Below are 16,845 nucleotides of genomic sequence, written 5' to 3' on the forward strand. Positions count from 1 at the left end.
TTGGGTGGAAGAGAGTTTATAGTTCTGAGAAATGTGTGGAGGATTTAACCAACACCTGACACTGGTTTGGTATTCTTGGAAGAATAATATTTTTATTTGTTGTGAATTGATGGTAGACGCTCAGCAGACTACCTGGGTCTGCTGAAGCAGACGCTCTAAACTACCTGAAGACGGTGATTGTGTTGTTTATAATTAAGGAAAACTACAGGTGCGCTACAAGAGAGGGAGAGAACGCCAGAGGTGCTACAAGAGAGCGAGAACGCCAGAGGTGCTACAAGAGAGAGGTCCAGAGGTGCTACAAGAGAGCGAGAACGCCAGAGGTGCTTCAAGAGAGAGAGAACTCCAGAGGTGCTACAAGCGAGGGAGAACGCCAGAGGTGCTACAAGAGAGAGAGAACTCCAGAGGTGCTACAAGCGAGGGAGAACGCCAGAGGGGCTACAAGAGAGGGAGAACGCCAGAGGGGCTACAAGAGAGGGAGAACGCCAGAGGTGCTACAAGAGATGGAGAACGCCAGAGGTGCTACAAGCGAGGGAGAACGCCAGAGGGGCTACAAGAGAGGGAGAACGCCAGAGGTGCTAAAAGAGAGGGAGAACGCCAGAGGTGCTACAAGAGAGGGAGAACGCCAGAGGTGCTACAAGAGAGGGAGAACGCCAGAGGTGCTACAAGAGAGGGAGAACGCCAGAGGTGCTAGAAGAGAGGGAGAACGCCAGAGGTGCTAGAAGAGAGGGAGAACGCCAGAGGTGCTAGAAGAGAGGGAGAACGCCAGAGGTGCTAGAAGAGAGGGAGAACGCCAGAGGTGCTACAAAAGAGGGAGAACGCCAGAGGTGCTACAAGAGAGGGAGAACGCCAGAGGTGCTACAAGAGAGGGAGAACGCAAGTGGTGCTACAAGAGAGCGAGAACTCCAGAGGGGCTACAAGCGAGGGAGAACTCCAGAGGTGCTACAAGCGAGGGAGAACTCCAGAGGTGCTAAAAGAGAGGGAGAACGCCAGAGGTGCTACAAGCGAGGGAGAACTCCAGAAGTGCTACAAGCGAGGGAGAACTCCAGAGGTGCTACAAGCGAGGGAGAACTCCAGAGGTGCTACAAGAGAGGGAGAACGCCAGAGGTGCTACCATGTAGGGAGAACTCCAGAGGTGCTACAAGAGAGGGAGAACGCCAGAGATGCTACAAGAGATGTAAAGTGCGGAATTTCTACAAAAGAGGTAGACTATCTGGAGGTTATCTGGAGATGATTTCGGGGCTTTAGTGTCCCCGCGGCCCGGTCCTCGACCAGGCCTCCACCACCAGGAAGCAGCCCGTGACAGCTGACTAACACCCAGGTACCTATTTTACTGCTAGGTAAGAGAGGCATAGGGTGAAAGAAACTCTGCCCATTGTTTCTCGCCGGCGCCCGGGATCGAACCCGGGACCACAGGATCACAAATCCAGCGTGCTGTCCGCTCGGCCGACCGGCTCCCTACACAAGAGGTACAACATATACATTGTAAATTTAGAGTTGCAACAACCTCTAATAGTGAACGTGAATGATATGAAGAACCACCTTTGCTAGTTAGTAAACTGCCTCGGAATGTATAACACCACTGAAGGAGGAGAACTGGAAAGTTCTGAAGGACCTTACATGTATCCTCAAGTATCCTCCTGTATCCTTCTGTGTCAGGATACAGGGAAGTGTGGTGAGAGATTTGAAAGTGTTGTGAAGTGTTGCAGAGTCTGTGGATGCTGGGAGATGCTTCTACAGCTTCAGTGAAGACTGCTTTATCTGTCGATATTTCCGAGGATCAACGTCCCCGCGGCCCGGTCTCTGACCTGAGCGTCCTGGTTGGTCTGGTCTAGTCTGATTAACCAGGCTGTTCGATGATGCTGCTAGCAGCTGTATTAAAGTCCAGCTTTTCTCAGAAAGTTTGAGAATGAGACATTTTGAGGTTTTATGAGATAATGAGGTATGGGAAGTTGCTCGTTGTTACATAGTTTCAAAAGTTGCATGAAATACATGGTGAATGTATAAGTGGAGAGTAAAAATACATTGTGAGTAAACTACTCTGTGAGTAAAACTACACTGTGAGTAAAACTACACTGTGAGTAAAATAGACTGTAAAATACTTTGTAAATAAAATACATTGTAGAAAAACATTGTGAGCAAAATACATTGTAAAATACGTTGTAAAATACATTGTGACTAAACTACATTATAAATACATTGTTAGTAAACTATTATATGAAATACATTGTGAGTAAACTTCATTGTAATATACAATGTGAGTAAATACATTGTAATATACAGTGTGAGTAAATACATTGTAAAATACTGAGCAAAATGCATTGTAAAATACATTGCGCATAAATACAATGTAAAATATAGTGCGAGTAAAATAAATTTAAAAATACGTTGTGAGTAAACTACACTATGAGTTAAATATATTGTGAGTAAAATACATTGTGAGAAAAACAATAAACAAATAATAAGACTTCAATTACCTGTGAATTAACTACAACATAATAACTCACACAAAATATAACTGGCATAGCAACAAACCATTCGAGTCAAAGCTGTCGTTAATCCCCCCCCCCTTCCCTTATAACCCCTCCTCCCCAACCCTCCCCAACCCTGGTGGTGGAGGACCGGTGGCGGGTTAAGCCAGGACCCAACAACCCAGATAGTGGTCCAGAACACCCCAACTTTAACCCCAACACCCCATCCCTAAGCCCGTGACAAAGCCCATCATCCACAGCTCCGTAATCTCCCACAGACTCCTCTCTCCCACTGCCAGCTCCTGGGGGCGCCAGGCATTACCCAGCAAACCCTGGGCTTAAGGCCAGTGATTAACACAGGTGTACGTCAGGGCCAACTGTGTTGGCTTACTGTTTTAGAGCCTTCCTTGAACACTGCCGCCATGTGGCTCCCAGAGTGGTAGAGCTGACGTTTGTCAACTGAACAGAGCAATCACACGATGGCCACCTGAACGGAGTCACCACACAGTGATCAACAACCCCCCCCCCCACACACACACAAAAAACACCCCCCCACACACATAACCCCCTCCCCCCACAAACACAACCCCCCCCCCATGCACACACAAAATTCCCCCCCCCCCCAACACACACAAAACACCCCCCCCCCCCGCACACATACACAACCCCCAACCCACACACACACACACACACATATTCCAACTTCCACCGGCCTTAAGACCATAAGGCCGGTTTAGCGTCGTTTTGGTTGGACAAACAAGTTCTAGCGACCCATTTTCCGAGCCAACATCTCGGCGAGTGCCACTGAAGTGTTCAACAACCCTGAAAGCTGGGAATTTCGTGAACTCTGAGGAGTAGAACTGTTTTCTGTAAAGAAAATTCGTGTTGTGGCCGAATCTGCCGGAGGTGACAGCTGGCAGGGCAGAGTTGACCCAGACTAGCGCCTTGAGAGGTCATGTTATCACAAGATAACGCCGTAAAAACCACATCTCTGGGATTTATTCACCTGTTGTGCCTGGCAGAATGAGGCAACTGGCACGTCTTCTATCTTAAGGGAGTGCTTTGCAACGATGGAAGCAGGAAGTGAAGCGAAATCACAGAATAACTTGGAGGAACTCTCTGCCTCTCTCCAGAGCTCTGACTCTCACCCCAGCTCTGACTCTCGCCCCAGCTCTGCCTCTCACCCCAGCTCTGACTCTCGCCCCAGCTCTGCCTCTCACCCCAGCACTGCCTCTCACCCCAGCACTGCCACCTCTGCCTCTCACCCCAGCTCTGCCTCTCACCCCAGCTCTGCCTCTTACCCCAGCACTGCCTCTCATCATGCTGCTACCATTTGTACCGTGACTATCACTGCTGCTACCATTGTAACGTGACCCCAGTGTTACCACTATAACATTTGCTGATAACCACTCACCGTAATTGTTGCCAATAACTGGTAACCCTTTAGGCTGTAGTAATTGAACTGACCCAGAGAACTGGAAGAGTCCCATCACAGCAGAACATTCTCATCCAATTATCTAGTGAAGGGGCGAATGGGGAGGAGGCGGGGATGGAGGAAGGGGGGAAGGGGGAAAGTTGGGATGGGTTGGATGGGGGAATCGGGGAAGGGGGAGGGGGAGATTGGCCAATGATGTTAGAAATATCTCTACTGTTCTCACAGCACTGGATGGTAAGATCAGGTTACTCATAAATAAGTAATACAGCCGCCGCTCCTCCCGGATCTTTGATTATAGATTTAGTGTCTCTGGAGGAGTCCAGTCAAATAATACCGAGTGATGGGAACTTTAAACTTTCAATACTTTCCGGATATATGGAAATTCTGGAATTTTTCTTCGAGAATTAAAAAAGGGAAAATTATGTTTACTCATAAAAATGCTCCTCAGATCACAGGATGATGTCCACTGCACTCCAAGATCAATGACTCAGAATATTTCATAGAAAGTGTATAAAATACAACAGAGAAATGATTAACAGTAACTGTATTAATAGTGCAAAGAATAGATTAATCCCTGGCTAGTATCACATCCAATCGTAGAGGCATGGATAATGGAACTACAAATTGTACAGAGAACTCAACAGACCATTTACCTGTAATCTGCATCTAAGCCGGGGTTTGTGGCTTTCCTGGTTGACCCAACATCCCCCCCCCGTCCCCCACCTTCTCCTCCTGACAATTCAATGCACATTGATGTCGAAAGGCGGCCTATGCCATTGCCAACACTCCCGAGGCAAATAGGCTTAGTTAACTCAACTGAGCCTCACAATCTGTGATCTAAAAACTGCTCAGTAGACCAATACTGGGAATTTACTTAATCAAGAATACAGGGGAAAAAATCATCACTACATGAATGACATAGAACATAACTATATGGCTATATTATGACCAGGTTGGTAGCCCTGACAAGTCAACCTGTATTACCTCAGTTCATTACAAAAGCTAATTAAAATACTCTTAGGCAAAATTAAGGAATAAACCTTCACACACAATTGATGAAATAAAACACAACAGCTTTCTTTGGGAAATTGCCTTAGTGAAATAATGACAGCATACATGATTTGTCTACAATTTAGAAACAAGGGTAATTGGCTGCCTTAATTAACAACCACGTGGTCGTCGGACATGACTATTCGCCCTTCCCAACCGAGCAAGGAAAATTATGAATAATCATGATACCGTCTCACTTAATGAGCGGTAACCAGCTCATTACCATAAATCACATCCACAGGGACATGGAGCATGTCACACATTACAATTTCAACTTCAGGATACCCGGCACAATCAGAAAATTCCAGGCCTACAGAGTGCACACGCACAACAGGGGGAAGAGGTACCCCCGTCACGGAGAGTCACTGACGATCACCCAAGCACCACTTGACGGCAAGTGCAGGGAGGGCAGAAACACCCACACCCCCTGGCGACCAAAGCAGCAAGTCACCACCAAACGCCGGAGAGGTTAGGCGACACGTCCTCACTCCATGGTGGCTAGCGGTTAAATCTAGCTGCGACAACTGCTGCCTGACCTCTTCTGTTGTTGGTGTCCCAGACTCGCGTACAGCTCTCAGGAGTGTTGCTGGCGGAGGCCCTGTGCTGGGATTTCCCTGTGTGATGGGGGTGCCCTTGCCCCCTGTGATGTGGTCTAGGACGATTGGGCTAGAGTATTCAGGTCTTGCAGACTACTCTGCCATGGATACAACCTTCTTTGACACGTTGGGCATTGACTTTGGTGACACTTGTGGCGTCCAAATGATCACCATGCATTGGGCCGTGGTTAAGCACTATACTGAAGAGGCCTATCAGGACTTTCTGCATCGATTTGACAGACACACATTTCGGTTGCCGGGTGCTGATGGGTCTGTAGTTATTTTGGTCCACAGTGTCTCTGCTACGCACGTCAGCGTCCACAGTGAGTTACCCGAGGTGTTGTTACAGCGCTACTTTTGGGCGGGTGGTGTCCGTCTGGATGAATACCATGTCCTCCGGTCAACCGAAGGGCATTCAGAACGGCATTCGGACTTTAGAGATGCGGCTTAAATCTGACATTCCATCGTCAGTTATGTTGATGGGGCTACTATCTCCATGTGTACTATGCCCAACAACCGTGGACCTGCTTCCATTGCAGGATGTCTGGGCACCAGGCTCTGCAGGCATCACCGAGCTGGTGAATTTCTTCCATGAGGAAGACTTTTCCCCACTGGTGGTTCACGAGAACTCCGAGGATGAGGTTGCGGATGTGTCCATGGGCGCTGTCTCTCCACAGGAGCCTGCTGTTGGGGATGTGACTGGTGGGGGTAGTGCATCGCTCGTTGTGTCGTCATGTGTGTTCAGTGGCCACCGTGAGTGATGCGGGCGTGGTTGTGGTGGGGCGTGTGGCTCCTCCCCCTTCTGCGGCTGTTGTGGGTGGTGACCCTGTGGCTTCGACATCTGGTGACACGCCTCTTCTACCTCCTCATTCTGCGGCTGTAGTAGACGCTTCTCCGGTGGCTTCGGAATCTGCCAGTGCGCCACCTGTACCTTCTGTGCCGGTGAGGTTTGGGGGGGGGGGGGATTCACGTCCTCCTCTTGTTTATGAGCAGGTGTCCCCTGAAGTCGCCACCACTGAGGTTTTACATAGCCGTGAACTACATGCCCGACCATGGCTTCCCTGCACTTCTAGGGAATCGGGTATCGAGGAGGTGTTAAGTTCCGATGACCTGCGACCGGACCCAAAGCATTCAATGTGTTCTGAGGATGCTCCTGCCCCTGGGTGTCACGCCTGGGTGGATGTGGCGGAGTATGGTAGTTCCGTGCCTTCAGCTGACGAAAAATGCCTTGGGTGCCGGGTGGTGGTGCAGCGGTGGTAGAGGAGGAAGTGCATGCTGTGGTGGCGCCTGCTGGTGAAGGGCTTCAATGCTGGCACCGGAAAACAAGGACTTGGTGGTGGTGTTTAGGAAAGGATGCTGGCTCGCAGACCATTGTGAAGTCGGGCTCTGTGCGGCAGCGTTTTGTGTCTGATTATCCTGTGCAGCCGCCTCATCCATTGTGTATGCATCGCCCCTGTGCCCAGAAGGCGTTCCACCGTCTCCGGCTGCCTGGGATGAGTGGCGGCAGTGTCTACGGGAGGACTATCCTACTAAATACCATATAAAAGATTCTATTTCCGATTCGGAGTGACGTTTATCCATTATTTTGAAATTTTTTGATGCTAGTTGTTTCGCTGTTGTGTTCCTGTGTGTGTATATGTAATATCATGTATTTGTGCTGGGTTCAGTATGGTGCTTGTTGTTATGTACTTTGTATTATGGCTGTTGTTTTGTGCTTGTATGTTGTGGTGGTACTTCGGTACCCTTTATTTTATTGTATTTTCTTCTACAGTATTGTATTTATGTAGCACAGCCTTGGCATGCAAATTAAATAATATATATATATATATATATATATATATATATATATATATATATATATATATATATATATATATATATATATATATATATATATATATATATTTTATATATAATGCAGTAAAATCCACAGAGAAATATGAAACGAAGTGAACGTTTCGGCCTGTTAAAGCCTTTGTCAACACCAGACGTTCACTTCCTTTCACATTTCTCTGTGGATTTTCCGCATAAAATGATCGGTGTTTTGTGATCGTCAATTGCATATATATATATGTAATATAGCACTTGGAAGGGGTCAGGATAAGGATTAGGGAAGGGACGGAGGAAAGGAATGATGCCCAAAAACTTGAACGGTCGGGGATTTGACGCCGACCTGCATAAGCAAGACCGTTGCTCTACCGTCCACCCCAAGTAGTTGAACAAAAACAATTTTATGATCTCTGATGCAATAGTTCCATGGGGGATTACCAAGTAATAAGGAAACAAAGACAGTAAAGACAAGGAGCGAGGATTTGCACTCCTTGTAAAACTTAAGCGGATGTTCAAGGAATTTGAAAATCAAAATGTATATTTTATTTATTGATTAATATACACGAGTTCTTACATTCTTGTAAATTCACTAGCACGCATAGGATTTCAGGCAGGTATTTAATCCTAATATTCCCCAGAATACGACTTTCCAAATCGTTTAACAACCAGGAATGCAGATTACACAATGTAAATAGATACACAGTCGTCTCCATTACTGAGACTCTTGACAGCTGATGCGAGAAGTTGGTGGTCCTGGTAATTTACAGTCCCCCAGCTAACAACAGACGACCAGGACAGGAATATGATAACAAGACATGCATAGATGAACTGCAGAGAGCAGCAGCAACAACAGCACACATTATAAGAGCAAAACTACTATTCATGGGGGACGTAAATCACGGGAAGATTGATTGGGAATCGAAAAATCTCCGTGGTGGGGAAGAAGGATGGGGAGCTCAAATAGTGTAGGTTGTGGAAATAAACTTCTCATCACAGCCTGTACAGAAGGATACAAGAGAAAGGAGAGGAGATACGCCAAGTCTACATGACCTGATCTTCACCCAGACTGGGAACTTGGAGCACTAAATACCACTAAGAGCCAGTGACCATTGTGTCCTGGTGTTTAAATTTTTTGATCGAACTTAAAACAGTACCCATAAGACAAGGAGTGAGAGAAAGGAGAGTAAGCTATAGAAAACGGGATAACATTTAAGAGAGAGAGAAAGTGAATAGAAAACGGGATTACATGGAAAAGAGAGAGAGTATCTGGGAAGTATACAATGGGATGAAGAAATTAGAGGGAAGACGGTCCAGGAAATGATGGACCAAGTCAAATTGAAATGCAAAGAGGCTGAAGAGAGATTCATACCAACAATAAGAAAAACTTGGGAAAGGGTATAGTAACCTATAGTTCAATAGACAGTGCCAATAAGCAAAAACGAAAAGCCAGAAGGAGTAGAAGCAATACAGAGATTAAAGAACAGAGAAAAACTGGAATAGATGCAACACGGCAAAGAATGAATACATAAAGATACGAAGAATGTTGGAAAGAAACTGTGAAAATGAAATTGCCTCTAAAGCAACCAAAACTCCTACACAGTCCTATAAGAAGGAAAATAACAGTGAACAACCAAGCGACTATATTATGAATAAAGGGAGGTGAAAATAGGAGAAATGATAAGGAAATTTGTAACGTAATGCCATGGAGTTGACCCACCTGAGCCTGAAGAGGTTGCCGTGCTCGACGAGAAGGTTACCTAGATGAAAGACTTCAATATTGAGGCAACAGCAGAATAAGGAAACAACTAGCATCATTAAACGAAAGTAAAGCTATAAGACAACACAACGTGGATGTTATGAGCAGCGGCACAGGTCCTCCGAGTGCCTTTAGATCTTTAATGAGTCAATAAAAAAGGGCGAATTGCCCACATGCTGGAAGAAGGCAAATTGGGTACTAATTTACAAGAAGAGAGAGAAGGCGAAGAAGCACTTAACTACAGACTAGCGCCTGAAGAACATTCCTTGTAAAGTACTCGGAAGAATAATGAGAATAACATTACACACCTGGAGAAATCAGGTATGTAAGAAACGTCAACAAGGCTTTAGGGAAGGACAATCCCTAAAGTATAAAGTTGGTGCCTGACGAACCTGCTGGAGTTGTATGACAAAGCAACGAAAATAAGGAAGGACACAGAAAGTTGGCCAGATTACATATTTCTGGACTGCCAAAAAGCCTTTGATATAATACCTCACCTGACAGAACGGAGGGAGTTAGCGAGAAAGCACTAACATGGGTAAAGAATTATATAACAGATAGGAGCCAGAGAGTACCAATGACGAGCAGGAAGTCAGAATGACGTAGGTTGTGTGCCTCAAGAATCGGTGCTGGGACCCATTCTATTCCTCCCTTGCGTAAACTACTTATCTACTGAGTTGAGTCTTATATGTCAATGTTTGCAGACACTGCAAAACTAACGAGAAGAGTTGTGACAGATCAGGATAGTCAGACTCTCCACCACAACTTAAACAAGATGCAGAGTTCGTCAACTTAAAACAAGATGCAGAAATGGTTACTGGCGTTCAACACCAACAAGTGTAAGGTGATGGAAATGGGAACAGGGATTAGGGAGACAAAATGGCCAATACACAAAGAGAGGAAACTACCTCTCTATAACGACTAGTGGAAAAGGCCTGAGAGTGGACGTAACACCAAGCCCAATTGTTCTTGCTGAGGCCATTGTCAGCGATATTCCCTTGGCTATGATTACCTTTATCACTGTCACTTCCTAGATATTTGTCTGCTACCTTTTGTCTGTATATTTTATTCTTGTATACCACAGTATCCACTTAAGCTCCCCTTGGAGGCATCTATAGCCATTTGAGTTTTCCTTGTATACCACAATATCCATTGAAGTTCTCCTTGTATACCACAGTATCCACTGAAGTTCTCCTTGTATACCACAGTATCCACTGAAGTTCTCCTTGTATACCACAGTATCCACTGAAGTTCTCCTTGTATACCACAGTATCCACTGAAGTTCTCCTTGTATACCACAGTATCCACTGAAGTTCTCCTTGTATACCACAGTATCCATTGAAGTTCTCCTTGTATACCACAGTATCTATTGAAGTTCTTCTTGTATACCACAGTATCCACTGAAGTTCTGTTTGTGTGCCTCACCTCTGACGATCTCTGACTGGAACCCGTAGGTGCGGGACTCGGTCGTCCACCTCCTGGGGGTGGTGCGGCCCAGGCTCTGCTTCAGGAGGCTGGGGTGGTTCTTCTCCGGCCCCGACCACGGCGGTCTCCGGGTTTGGAGTCCCTGTGCCTTCTTTTACCAACTTAGAGGTAAACTCCTGAGGTGGAGCCCCTAGGGGCAGTTCGTTGCTTTCAACCTCGTTCTAACAGTTCCTGTGACGGTGCTGGAACCAATCATATTGGCGTTAGCCTTTCCATTGGAGACTTTCGGCGCCGTGGAGAGGGGGGAGGAGCCTGCTGCATGGGCGACAGCTTCTCCCCGTATCAACCTACCCTGGCTTTGCGCCCTGGAGAGGCCACTCCAGACCAACAAACAGAGCGCAACTCAATAGTTTCCTGAGACTGGTGGATGTCTGCTACTGTGTGCCACAGTACTCCCTTAAATTACCTCGTATACCTCAGTGTTTCCTTCAGTTCCCCTTGTATATCACAACATCCAGTCAAGTTCTCCTTGTATCACTCAGTATATAGTAAGCTTTTCATGAGGTCACTAGATGATAAAGTGCTGAGCGTTTCCGCCTCCTGGGAATTAGAGCTGACTCTCCCGCACACAGTTACACCAGTCATCAGAATATTCAGAAGCAATATTCCCTGCCAGGCCTCCTGCCGACCGCTGGTGCATGCTGAGAACTTATGAATTATTTTATTAATAAACAGGTGGCAGATGCACCGCACTGCAGTTTCCAAGCTGAAACGTCGAAAGCTGTCGAACTGATAAACACAATTTCGTTTGTAAACATTTATTTGGACAAAGAGTTGTGGAGCAGTTTCTACATCTGACATTAAGCTCCGGTAGTCTAATATGGAGATGAGGGAGGGAATTATCAGGGGAAGATACCAAGCCATTACGACTGTATAGCACTGGGAAGTGGTCAGGATAAGGATTTGGGATGTGACGGGGGGGGAAGGAATGGTGCCCAACCACTTGGACGGTCGGGGATTGAACGCCGACCTGCATGAAGCGAGACCGTCGTTCTACTGTCCAACCCAAGTAGTTGGGCATAATATGGAGATGAATGGGCACCAACTTATCAATTAATACCAATCATTTGTAATTATGAAAGAACTGTACACACTCGACTAACAACGTTCAAGTCCCGGCAAACTATGAATCCTTACGGGGTTACTATATCCTGTGCTACATGGAAATTTTGTTCCGAGTAGTTGAACCTAAAACAAAACAACAACAGTACAGTTTCACCATTTCAGAATGAACCATGTAGGTTCGAAACGTTGTGTAAATGTATAGTAAGTGGAATACATTCTACAGTTAATTATTTCTTATAATTTACCTTAAACATATATGACATTCGGAGAAATCCTCTTCCAATTAAACCAAGATGCAAGAGCACTAGTCATGAGAGATAGAAGCCTTAAACAAAAAAATAATCAATACAGAATATGCAGTCATGTTCCATGAAATATGTCTAAATGAAAACCTGCTGCCACTATGCAGTATATATATATATATATATATATATATATATATATATATATATATATATATATATATATATATATATATATATATATATATATTAGTATATTTTGGTAGCAGTCTTTCCTGTAGACATATATTATTAAATATGACCGAAAAAGTAAGATTAATAATTCTAACACGAATTTTCTCAATCTTTCGTACATTACGCTTCACTGTTGGAGGTAAATCAAAAATCACTTCTCCAAAATTCATTTTTATTTCTAGTCTGACGCGACACGGGCGCGTTTCGTAAAACTTATTACATTTTCAAAGACTTCACAAATACACAACTGAGTAGAACTTACGTATCTCTGCTATTATATCTACATTTGAGTGAGGTGGGAGGGGTGATGTGGCATTAACACAAGACAGAACATGAGGGGATATTAATAGGGTATTAAAAGTATCAACACAAGACAGAACAGAAACAATGGGTATTGAATAGAAGTGTTTGTAGAAAGCCTATTGGTCCATATTTCTTGATGCTTCTATATTGGAGCGGAGTCTTGAGGTGGGTAGAATATAGTTGTGCAATAATTGGCTGTTGATTGCTGGTGTTGACTTCTTGATGTGTAGTGCCTCGCAAACGTCAAGCCGCCTGCTATCGCTGTATCTATCGATGATTTCTGTGTTGTTTACTAGGATTTCTCTGGCGATGGTTTGGTTATGGGAAGAGATTATATGTTCCTTAATGGAGCCCTGTTGCTTATGCATCGTTAAACGCCTAGAAAGAGATGTTGTTGTCTTGCCTATATACTGGGTTTTTTGGAGCTTACAGTCCCCAAGTGGGCATTTGAAGGCATAGACGACGTTAGTCTCTTTTAAAGCGTTCTGTTTTGTGTCTGGAGAGTTTCTCATGAGTAGGCTGGCCGTTTTTCTGGTTTTATAGTAAATCTTTTCCACAGCTCATAAAACGGAGGAAAGGGTCCTGAAAGATATTGTTAATAGAAACGTTATCCCTACAGACAAAAATCAGAGGATACAACTGACGATTTACTATAAAACCAGAAAAACGGCCAGCCTACTCATGAGAAACCCTCCAGACACAAAACAGAACGCTTTAAAAGAGACTAACGTCGTCTATGCCTTCAAATACCCACTTGGGGACTGTAAGCTCCAAAAAACCCAGTATATAGGCAAGACAACAACATCTCTTTCTAGGCGTTTAACGATGCATAAGCAACAGGGCTCCATTAAGGAACATATAATCTCTTCCCATAACCAAACCATCGCCAGAGAAATCCTAGTAAACAACACAGAAATCATCGATAGATACAGCGATAGCAGGCGGCTTGACGTTTGCGAGGCACTACACATCAAGAAGTCAACACCAGCAATCAACAGCCAATTATTGCACAACTATATTCTACCCACCTCAAGACTCCGCTCCAATATAGAAGCATCAAGAAATATGGACCAATAGGCTTTCTACAAACACTTCTATTCAATACCCATTGTTTCTGTTCTGTCTTGTGTTGATACTTTTAATACCCTATTAATATCCCCTCATGTTCTGTCTTGTGTTAATGCCACATCACCCCTCCCACCTCACTCAAATGTAGATATAATAGCAGAGATACGTAAGTTCTAATCAGTTGTGTATTTGTGAAGTCTTTGAAAATGTAATAAGTTTTACGAAACGCGCCCGTGTCGCGTCAGACTAGAAATAAAAATGAATTTTGGAGAAGTGATTTTTGATTTACCTCCAACAGTGAAGCGTAATGTACGAAAGATTGAGAAAATTCGTGTTAGAATTATTAATCTTACTTTTTCGGTCATATTTAATAATATATATATATATATATATATATATATATATATATATATATATATATATATATATATATATATATATATATATATATATGTCGTACCTAGTAGCCAGAACTCACTTCTCAGCCTACTATGCAAGGCCCGATTTGCCTAATAAGCCAAGTTTTCATGAATTGTTTTTTGACAACCTAACCTACCTAACCTAACTTTTTCGGCTACCTAACCTAACCTAACCTATAAAGATAGGTTAGGTTAGGTTAGGTAGGGTTTGTTAGGTTCGGTCATATATCTACGTTAATTTTAACTCAAATAAAAAAAAAATTGACCTCATACATAATGAAATGGGTAGCTTTATCATTTCATAAGAAAAAAAAATAGAGAAAATATATTAATTCAGGAAAACTTGGCTTATTAGGCAAATCGGGCCTTGCATAGTAGGCTGAGAAGTGAGTTCTGGCTACTAGGTACGACATATATATATATATATATATATATATATATATATATATATATATATATATATATATATATATATATATATATATATATATATATATATATATATATATATATATATATATATATATATATATATATATATACACACACACACACACACACATACATACATACATATATACATAAAGAACGTATTAAGTAAATAGACTTCAGAATGTCAACTTTTGACCAAATCTTATTTAGATCCCCTTTGTTATGACTGACGTATGTAAATGATGGAGAGGGTCTGACACCCATACTCTTCACCTTTGCAGGGAAAGCAAGTTAAGCATTTTGTCTCTCTCATCACGAGGAAGATTTCCATTTTATGGGATTATCTTTGTCATTCATCTCATCCATCAAATGGATTTATATCCGTTCTGAAGTACGGAGATCAAACTGAAGTGTATAATGTAAATGTAGCCTAACATGGAGAAAATCAAGCTGATGAATAATAATAAATATCTTTTTGCTTAAGCTTCAGGTAATCAATCCCAGTGTCATATTTACCTTTTCACATTCATTTATGGATTTATTTTTGGGCTTAAGAGTCCAACTAATCATGACAGTCATTCTTACCTTCAAACTTGACAAATTGAACATTGTTAAGCATCTGGAAACTATTATAATTATTTAACCACAAAATCCTACATTTTCTCAGAATTCAACATCATCTGCGAACCTCTTTTCCAATGTTAAAGTCTAACTATATCATGATACCACGATCTCGTTTCTTATTAATTTATTTCCCGTCCAATTTTGTGTATCATCTATAAATATGTAAATGTTACTCTTCAGTTCAGAGTCTAGAACGTTGAAATTGGTGGTAATAACAGAGGTCGATCCCGTGTGGGAAGAAATACTCCCAGCCTTTGGGACACCATAATATAATTAAAGCCAAAGGCACTTCTGCCTGTGGGATATAATGGGAGCCGCGTGGCTATCGAAACTGATGCCGCCCGAGAAGATATCATCTTGAAGACCAAAATCTACTACTATCTACGTATGTGCAGAATACGGGGGTATTCTGCACATCCTGCCATGTCTTCTGGTCTCATGTGATGTTATTTTTGTGTGTTTGGGACCAGCCCCTCTAATATTTTCCACGTGTAAATTATTATGTATCTCTCCCGCCTGCGCTCAAGGGAGTACAGATTTAGGCTCTTTAGTCGGTCCCAATAGTTTAGATGTTTTACTGAGTGGATTCTAGCAGTAAAGGATCTCTGCACGCTCTCCAGGCCAGCAATTTCTCCAGCTTTGAAAGGGGCTGTCATTGTGCAGCAGTACTCCACTCTAGAGAGCACAAGCGTTTTGAAAAGTATCATCATTGGTATAGCATCTCTAGTGTGAAAAGTTCTTGTTATCCAACCTGTCATTTTTCTTGCAGTTGTGACGGCTACTTTATTGTGTTCTTTAAAGGTAAGGTCTTCCGACATGAGTACACCCAGATCCTTTACATTGCCTTTTCGTTCTATGTTATGATTTGCCTGAGTTTTGTACGTGGTTTCCGTTTATATATTTTCATTTTTTCCATAGCGCATGAGCTGGAACTTGTCTTCGTTAAACACCACATTATTTTCTGAAGCCCATAGAAAACCTGATCTACATCTGACTGGAGGTTTGCCGTGTCCTCTATGTTGCCTACTCTCATGAAGATCCTAGTGTCATCTGCAAAGGATGATAAAGTGCTATAGGTTGTGTTCTTGTCTATGTTTGATATGAGGATGAGAAAAAGTACTGGAGCAAGCACAGTACCCTGGGGGACTGAGCTCTTCACGGTTGATGGGCTGCATTTTATTTTGTTGACTATTACACATTGGGTTCTGTTAGTCAGGAAATTGTAGATCCATCTGCCTATTTTTCCGGTAATTCATTTTGAATGCATTTTATATGCAATAACACCATGGTCACATTTATCAAAAGCTTTTGCGAAATCTGTGTAAATTACATAAGCGTTTTGTTTGTCTTCCATAGCATCTAATGCCATATCATAGTGGTCCAGCAACTGCGACAGGCAAGAGCGCCCTATTCTGAAACCATGTTGTCCGGGGTTATGGAGATGCTGTGACTCCATGTATTTTGTGATCTTACTTCTTAGCACTCTCTCAAATTTTTTTAAGATGTGCGATGTTAGTGCTATCGGTCTGTAATTTTTTGCCTCTGCCTTATTTCCTCCTTTATGAAGTGGTGCTATCTCTGTTGTTTTTACAGCAGTTACATTACAGTCTTTACCATAGGCTACTATGGGATACCATAGGCTTCTATGGGCTGCCATAGGCTTCTATGGGCTATCACTAGCTACCATGAGATACCAATGGCTACCATATGGTACCATTGGTTACCTTGGGGTACCACTGGCTACCATATGGTACCACCGGCTACCATGTGGTACCACCGGCAACCATGGGGTACCCACCGGCTACCATGGGGTACCCACCGGCTACCATTGGGTACCC

This window comes from Procambarus clarkii, chromosome 3 (genome assembly GCF_040958095.1).
Source record: "Procambarus clarkii isolate CNS0578487 chromosome 3, FALCON_Pclarkii_2.0, whole genome shotgun sequence".
NCBI lineage: Eukaryota > Metazoa > Arthropoda > Malacostraca > Decapoda > Cambaridae > Procambarus > Procambarus clarkii.